The sequence below is a fragment of the Perca fluviatilis genome, chromosome 15 (genome assembly GCF_010015445.1).
Source record: "Perca fluviatilis chromosome 15, GENO_Pfluv_1.0, whole genome shotgun sequence".
Classification (NCBI taxonomy): domain Eukaryota; kingdom Metazoa; phylum Chordata; class Actinopteri; order Perciformes; family Percidae; genus Perca; species Perca fluviatilis.
The window spans coordinates 36,209,018-36,216,898 of NC_053126.1; the positions used below are offsets into that span (position 1 = coordinate 36,209,018).

At 39.5% G+C, this 7,881-nt stretch overlaps 1 long non-coding RNA gene across 1 annotated transcript; it reads right to left on the minus strand.

Annotated features, from left to right (window-relative positions):
• Positions 1-4,545: 4,545 nt before the first annotated feature.
• On the minus strand, positions 4,546-6,121 carry LOC120574813. Its single transcript, XR_005641906.1, has 3 exons — positions 5,982-6,121; positions 5,555-5,755; positions 4,546-4,589 (listed from the first exon to the last, which is right to left on the minus strand). It is a non-coding gene; the product is annotated as an uncharacterized LOC120574813 (long non-coding RNA).
• Between the last annotated feature and the right edge of the window lie 1,760 nt (positions 6,122-7,881).

Consider the following 7,881-nt stretch of genomic DNA (forward strand, 5'->3'; position numbering starts at 1 on the left):
GTACTTAAGTATCAAAAGTAAAAGTAAAAGTTGTTTTTTTTAAAAGCAAGCGGTTAGAACTTTTATTGTGGCTTTCTTATAGTAAAGCATAAAGCATATTCAGGGACTTTTCAGGCACAATTCTCTTAAGTTCAAAGAACAAACAGCATATGTTTGTGACGTTATCTTCACCATTACCCTGTTCACCGAGTTCACCACTATTGTTGGGGTGGTCGCAGGGCTCAACATAAAAAAAAATCCCCACTGGCCCCAGGGGCCAGTAGATCAGAGTTTTGCTGGCCCCTTCTACATTTTTACTGGCCCTGAAAGAAATATAGGTGTGATTGGAAAAGGACAAAAAAGCAGGAAAAAAGCTAGCCACTGCCACTGGATGTTGTGCCATTAGCAGCAAAGCTAGACCAGGGGTCATCAACTACATTCAAATAAAGAAAATAAAATTATACCTAATACGCATCATCTTGTCATCTTGATATTTTCACTTTCTTACTAAATTAATGCTATATTTTTTACATTAGTAAGCAAACCCCTAAAAACATGGAAAATCCATAATGATAACTAGATAGGCTACTTAACTAGAAAATGATCTCAGATTAGTCCTGTATGCCTAATTTGAAATAAGACAATTCTGTTGCTAAATAATACAACCGGCAACATCGTCAACAATGAAGAACGTGTCATTCACGTGCATATTAAGTAGCCATATGTATTTGTTTTGGTCTTATAATACCTCCATAGGTTTACCGCTCCAGCGGAGAGGATGGCTCGTTTAGAAATCAGCTACGTTTACAAGAGTTTGTCCAAAGTTCAAGATTGGTTGCAAATTAAGACAAACAGTTAGACTACAAACTGACATCTTTCATTTTAGCTCGTTTGTAAAGTCGCTGTTTGCAGAGTAGAGCTGTGTTTGCACAGCGCGGTGGACGAGAGTGGGCAGCGCAGACAGATCAGACTGAGATATGGTTTCTACGTGTTTCTGCCTGTAGAACAGGTACGTGGGTTATTGATAAGTATTGACTCTTTAATCATGGAGGTTTTATTGTAGGCTACCTTCTTACAGTAACGAGTGTAGCGTTAGTTCATCTGCGCCATCGGCGGTAAATAATCCTCGGTAACGTTTCCAGTCAGTACATGTGCTGCGTGAAGTAACGCACACACCAGTGACTGTGGCTGCAACCAGCCCGACATACGTTTTTACTGGCCCCGGGCCATCGGGCCATTGCTTATGTCGAGCCTGGTGGTCTACGATAACGGGAGGTCCTCCAGTAGGTGCTCGTGCTTCCATGGCGGTTTGATATGGGATTAGCATTAGGTTCGCCAAACCTCCCTTGTTGCAGTCGCACACATTTCTTCTAATTTTATTTTTTAGTAACGAGTAACGAAGATGCTTAGTGGAAATATAACGGAGTAAAAGTATACATTTTATCTAGGAAATGTAGTGGAGTAAAAGTGAAAGTTGACATACATTTAAATAGCGAAGTAAAGTACAGATACGTGAAATTTCTACTTAAGTACAGTAACGAAGTATTTGTACTCCGTTACATTACAACACTGGTGTGTATATATAGATATCCATGGATGTATGGAGCGGAGGCAACCGTCCTCCGCGGTTCACGCCTGGCCGTCGTCCATTAATACCTGACAATGGACACCTCGTCAGGCATTAACCCTTACGTATCGAATTTTTTTTACTTGGGGGTCTAAGATACTAAATAAAGAACTTACAGTATATTTCGTATTTTTATCAGAAACTGCTTTATTGGCCAAGTAAACACAAGGGAATTTGAGTCTGGCCTGCTTTCAACACAGAAACAGACATGACGTTATGGCTCAAATCAAAGATAAACAAGGTAACGTTAAACATGAACGTTTCACTATGTAGGCTTCATATATAAGTTGTATATAATAAAGTGTATACATGCATACATATACACATACGTACATACAGTTACATATAAATAGATCTATGAAGCTTATAAACAGTAGGCCTAATTAGTGCCAATGATCCAGTAGATGGCGCCGATGTTCAATCAATGTTAGAGTTACGCATTCTTCCAACAGTGCGCAGGTCACATAAGCTGATGAGATACTACAATTTAATTCATCGTATTATTTTTATACTGTCAGTAGGCTACTTTTAGAGCAACTTGTATAATGGCTTAAGGGCCTGGAACATATATTGAATGAATTGAAATACATTTAAACGTATAGGCTATAGTCTTACTGTAGCCTATCTTGAATTCACAAGGGCCACGTCTGGCGACGACGCTAGGTGTAGCGCCGTACTTATCAACGACGATGTACACTGGCGACGGTGTAGTCAATCCACACATTAGAGTCACACGACAGTCTCCTTCGGTAGGTTATCCGTGGCACTATCCACTCGCCATAGGCAGCCAGCGTCCGTCCGCGGGCAGCCAGCCGGCAGCCAGCGTCCGTCCGCGGGCAGCCAGCCGGCAGCCAGCCGGCAGCCAGCGTCGATCCAGCGGGCAGCCAGCCGGCAGCCAGCCGGCAGCCAGCCGAAGCAGCCAGCCGGCAGCCAGCCGGCAGCCAGCCGGCAGCCAGCCGGCAGCCAGCCGGCAGCCAGCAGATGCTTATTAGACACCTGGTGGCGTTTTGATAATCAACTCCGCCCTGTGGCTTTCACAGCCAATAGATTTGAACTCTAATCACCCAATCAGTAAAGAAGGAGGTCAGGCAACACTAATCAAGCATGGATCTCCTTTTGCAGCTTGTTTAAGTAGCCCAAAGAAAATGCACAACTTTGTAGTATGTTACTTTTGTATTGCCAGACATCAGTAGGCACTGGGTGCTCATACTTTATTTAATTAATCAACCCAAATCATCCTCCTAAAAATGTAATAAAAAGTGGTGAGGAGCTATTTTCATTATTATCTTCTTAAATTTAGTAAGCCCTGTCACACTAAAAACTGACTAAACGCTGTCCCACTAAGAACCTAATGGTATCACGTCTGCCTTTTATTGTACATTTTATCTGGGTCTATTGTTAAAAGGGTTTCAGATATGGTGATATTTAATTGCTGCAAATACCGGTCTATTACTAAAAGACCAAGAGAGGGGTTAACATGGAGAGTAAGCAGATTTTCAAAAATACTGTACTCTTAATTCAACTACTAGGAACCAAATGGTAGCTTACCAGAATATCTGACAACTCTGAAAATCTTGACAAAAAGGATTAATAATTTCTGTAAAGGGCATGTAACAATCAAACCTAAATATTATTATAAATCTTATTTAATTACTACAAAACAATGCTAGTTTGGGACAATTTAAGACAGTCACAGCTGTCTTGCATACAGTCAGTTAAATAAGAATTAGTTATCTCAATAAAAACTAAATTAAAATTATAATGGCAGCATAGGGCACTATCACCATTTATTTGAATTCCAGTAAGCGCAATTGACGCGAAGACTGCTAGATATATTAATTCTTTCCTCTACTTTCATATCTTTATGCAAAAAACACCCACCAGCGCTCTATATAAAGCAACTAAATTAAACATACGTGTCATACTTCATTTGACCTTTCAGGAGACTTACCTTGACACAGGAACAGCAGGTGTCAGATCCCTCAACACATTCAAATACTATGGTTTATGATCTTGATTCAATTGGACATTAAGTTGTAATGATAAATCATTATAAGTATTTTCATTTATTTTTATTCCATGCATTACTAAAAATGTCAAGCTGAAAAATGTACTGACAAACACAAAAGCATGACAGATATAAAACATGACATTTATTAAATACATCAAATATTCAGCAGCACGAGGGTGCAAGTAGTCCTTTGTGCATAGTTTCTGGTATATATTTATATTTTTATATTTATAATTATATTTAAAGGACCACGTGACATCACAGTGCTTTGCTGTCACCATTTTTGTGTCTGGTCAAAGCTACATCATATCAACCACAACAGCTAGAGGAGACGGATATGTGATACACACAAGAGAATACACGGAACAAATAGTTTTTGTCCGTAACGTTAACCAGCCGTCAGCCCTTAACGAACAACTTGCTAGTTAACGTTACTAGCACGATCAATCTAGACTTAACCACCACAAAAATAACACTGTTGATTATTGATGACTTGCATGTCCTGTTATCACATACTGTACATTTGTTTTTCTTCAACTGCCATATCTTGGTGTCATTCACCTCTCGTGCAACAGCGTATTGATGGGCATCTGGACTCATGAGATACTCCAGTGTATGGGGATGTATTATGTACAAGTTAATGTTAAATGTGTCAGGAAAAGTAAGTTTGGGCTGACGTATGGCTGGGCAATTTATATATAAATTTTAGAGTATCGTTCAATATGTTTGATGTTGAGATGGAAAAAATGTGAAAGGTCCAGTGGAGGTGAGTTAAGCAGGAATGGTTCAGGAGGTTCTTTTCTTGACTGCCATGCAGGGCGCGCGATGGAGAGCTGACAGTCAAGTGACACCTTTCAAAACAATGGATGACCCCGCGCCTCGCGGCCGGAAAAGTTGAACTGGATCAGCACTGTTTCGAGAATGTGATCTCCCCTTACTGGAAGTTGTAGATGGAGCGGATGAGGGGAGTCACTAGGGTACAGAGAGAAGATGACATTAGTGGAAGTGACAGACATTCAAAGTTCACTCGCATTAAGCAACACAAGATATCGGTCATTCCATCCACTCAAACTTAGAAAATAGAGAAATCCCTGTTCTTTTGTAAGTTTCTGTTTCTGTCTGTATGGAGTATATAGTGTAGGACAGATGCCTGTGCCCCAGAGTACCTGTGACTGGCTGATTTTGAAACAAAGATAAATGGGCATACATGAAGAAGAAAAATTATCTGTGCGTTTGTTTTCTTTGATCCTGTCACTGCCGTGCAGTCGATACACTGTCTAACATGTGGCGCTGTGTGGGAAACTTTCCATTATAGCTTTCACAATTCAAACAATCCTCGGCTGGAAGTTTTCATTCTTTGATTTTCTGTTAGCAATCTATGTTTCTCAATATTATTAAAATAACTGGCGGTGCCTCCAATATGAATTAGGTAAGTTTTGTGTTAACCTTGATTATTCTTTTATATTGTAACTCAGAACAAAACCTCATGTACAAAATCTAAGACCCAAAAATGATACTTTAAATACTATAAACCCAGATTGGGAATTTATTTAGTTAAAGTACAAAAATAATAAACACATGTATGGTGTATTAGAAACATAAACACAAGTGAGGCCAGTATAAATAACTCCCTATTTTTTATGACACCCAAAATAATATGTTGCCTCAATATAGCTATCAGAGTATACTATAAATTGTTACCTCTGCTTAGGTTTCAAAAAAATAAATGCATAAATCCTTTTGACATGTAAACCTGAATAGTTATCTGTGGGCCCACACTCACACATTCATACTCAGAAATCAAAATACAAACAAAAAAAACCCTGTTGCAGGCCTGAATAGAAGCTTGGGAGAGGAGGCCTAAAAATGTGACGGCCGTTTCACTTGTTTACACAACCAATAAAATAAAATCCACGTGCAATATACTCAGTACTCACGAATCCCAGTCAAGGGGATATAAAGGCGAACTTGGCGATGGCAGCAGACAGAGCACCGGGTAAACCACAGCAGGAAGATCAGCAGAACAGAAACCAGCAGCGACAGTCTACATCACACCAGCAGGATGGAAAACCGCTCTCTGGGTGGTCCAGAGGAGCTTCCCCGATCCTCTCTCTTTTACAGTCACAAATGTCCGTCTCCTGAATCAAATAAATTAACTGAGAAAGCAGGTCCATCCACTATTTCACGGCGAATTATCGGTAGCTTGTCTCAATTATTTCACATGCAAAGCTAACAGTATGCTACGAAAACAATGCTAATGGCAATTGTGCTATCGCTAACTGCTATTCACAGTTAGTGACACAATAGATACTACAACACTTAATTACAGCATATATAATCACACACATGCACATGTATATTTACCTCTTGTCGATTTCAATATGCCAAAACACAGCATAACTGGTTGTCAGCCTCAGTAATGGATAACAATGTCCTTCTACAACCTACTAAACCTCACAAAGTCCGTTCACTTAGCGTCTCTGACTGGATCTCTACATGTTACATCTAAGCCCCGCCCCTCTACCTGGGATTGTAATTACATTGGCTGATAGGTCATGACCTTCCAACAAAAGTACAGAAAGACGATGATTGACATATTAGGCTGCTATCAGGTTAAACTGTGTGGCAGATTACCCTTACACGTGCTGAATCATGTACACTTCACTCAAACTACAGTCAACTCCATGAGCTTAAAACTTTGATCTTTTAAAAACTGTAAATGTAACTCTTACATTTTAAACGTTTTATTAATGTTAACCATTTTAACATATGGCATTAACTAATTAACTAATATTTTCTTCACCATATTTATCTATTTGGATTGAATTAAAATAATTTCAATAAATATCTAAATTAAATTTATCCAGGGCTACATATTATTTAGAACACTTCTTAACTTTGCGTCTGTATGAACAAACACTTTGATGGTAATATACATATTGTGAACACAAAAACCACACTAGAGCAAGTCAAAACGCCTCTACTCCTTTATGACTGAAGAGGGACCAACTAACTCTGTAGAAAGTTCACACAGACTAGGAGCAAAATATCCGGAAGAGCTGCAAAACAAGTAGCCTAATGATATATATTTTTTTTAAACGATAGTGTAGCACTGTAGTTACTCACTGACAGATAGGCCCAGAGTCTAGGTTTGAAGGAGATCTAGAACTAGGACTCAGGAATAACAGACCAAGGGGTGAATTTGAACTTATTTAAGAAGACAATAAGTAGTATTAGACAATGTAAACACATCAATTTGGTACCAAACCACACAGAAATTTAAAATACACACACACACACACACACACACACACAAACACACGCAGGAGGTGCACTGCAGACGGAGCAAATATACCTTGCCAGTAAAGCGACAAGTGTGGCTACAGTTTTCAAAAGCGGAACCAGCGTTTGCTGCAATATAACTTATGGCTAGATGCTGATGCAGTCAATATCGACTTCCTAGACAGACAGGGACCAGAGTGTTCTCTATGACCCAGGCACAAGACAAAAGCATTCATAGGCTCTGGTGACAGGCTGGAGGTTGAAGGTTAAAGGCAGCTTTATTTCTATAGCACTTTTATGAACAAGGCAATGTAAGTGCTTCAGATAAAACATTATAGAGCAAATGGTCATGAAAATAAAACCGCCTAAAGAATAAGATGCAAATAAATTTTACAGTTCCATGTAAGAATTTTTTTTTGATTAATAGGTGGTAGGGACAGGTTTGTGAGGAGAGAGGGATGCAGCAGTTATTAGGCTCTTTAGAGGTGAACCCCAATCTTGTGTCTCATCTTGTGAGCTGAGTATCTCGTCCACACTCCTAATATCCCTTTGAAAGGTTAGGGCATCACCGTTTGTAGTTTAGCGGGCCAAACCACACTCTGCATGACTTTTTGGGCCTGTTTTGGGATCTGTTTCTGTTGCAGAAAGTGATGTTCAGGACACTCCATGATGCAGGAGTAATCAATGTTTACCATGACCTCTTCAGGTTTCTTGAGAGAGAGGGTATAGTGAACCCTGATAATGAAATGCATCCTTGGGCACTGCACTATGTATATTTACCAAGGATCAACAGGGACCTGAATGCCTTCACGAACCAGTGGAGCCACTATGGTCTAAGGACCTAACCTTTCAAAAGGATATTAGGAGTGTGAGGAGATGAAATCAAAAATCAAAAATGAGCACTGTGAAAGGTTTTAACTTTTGCTCTATAATGTTTTATCTGAAGCACTTATATTGCCTTGTTCCTGAAAAGTGCTATAGA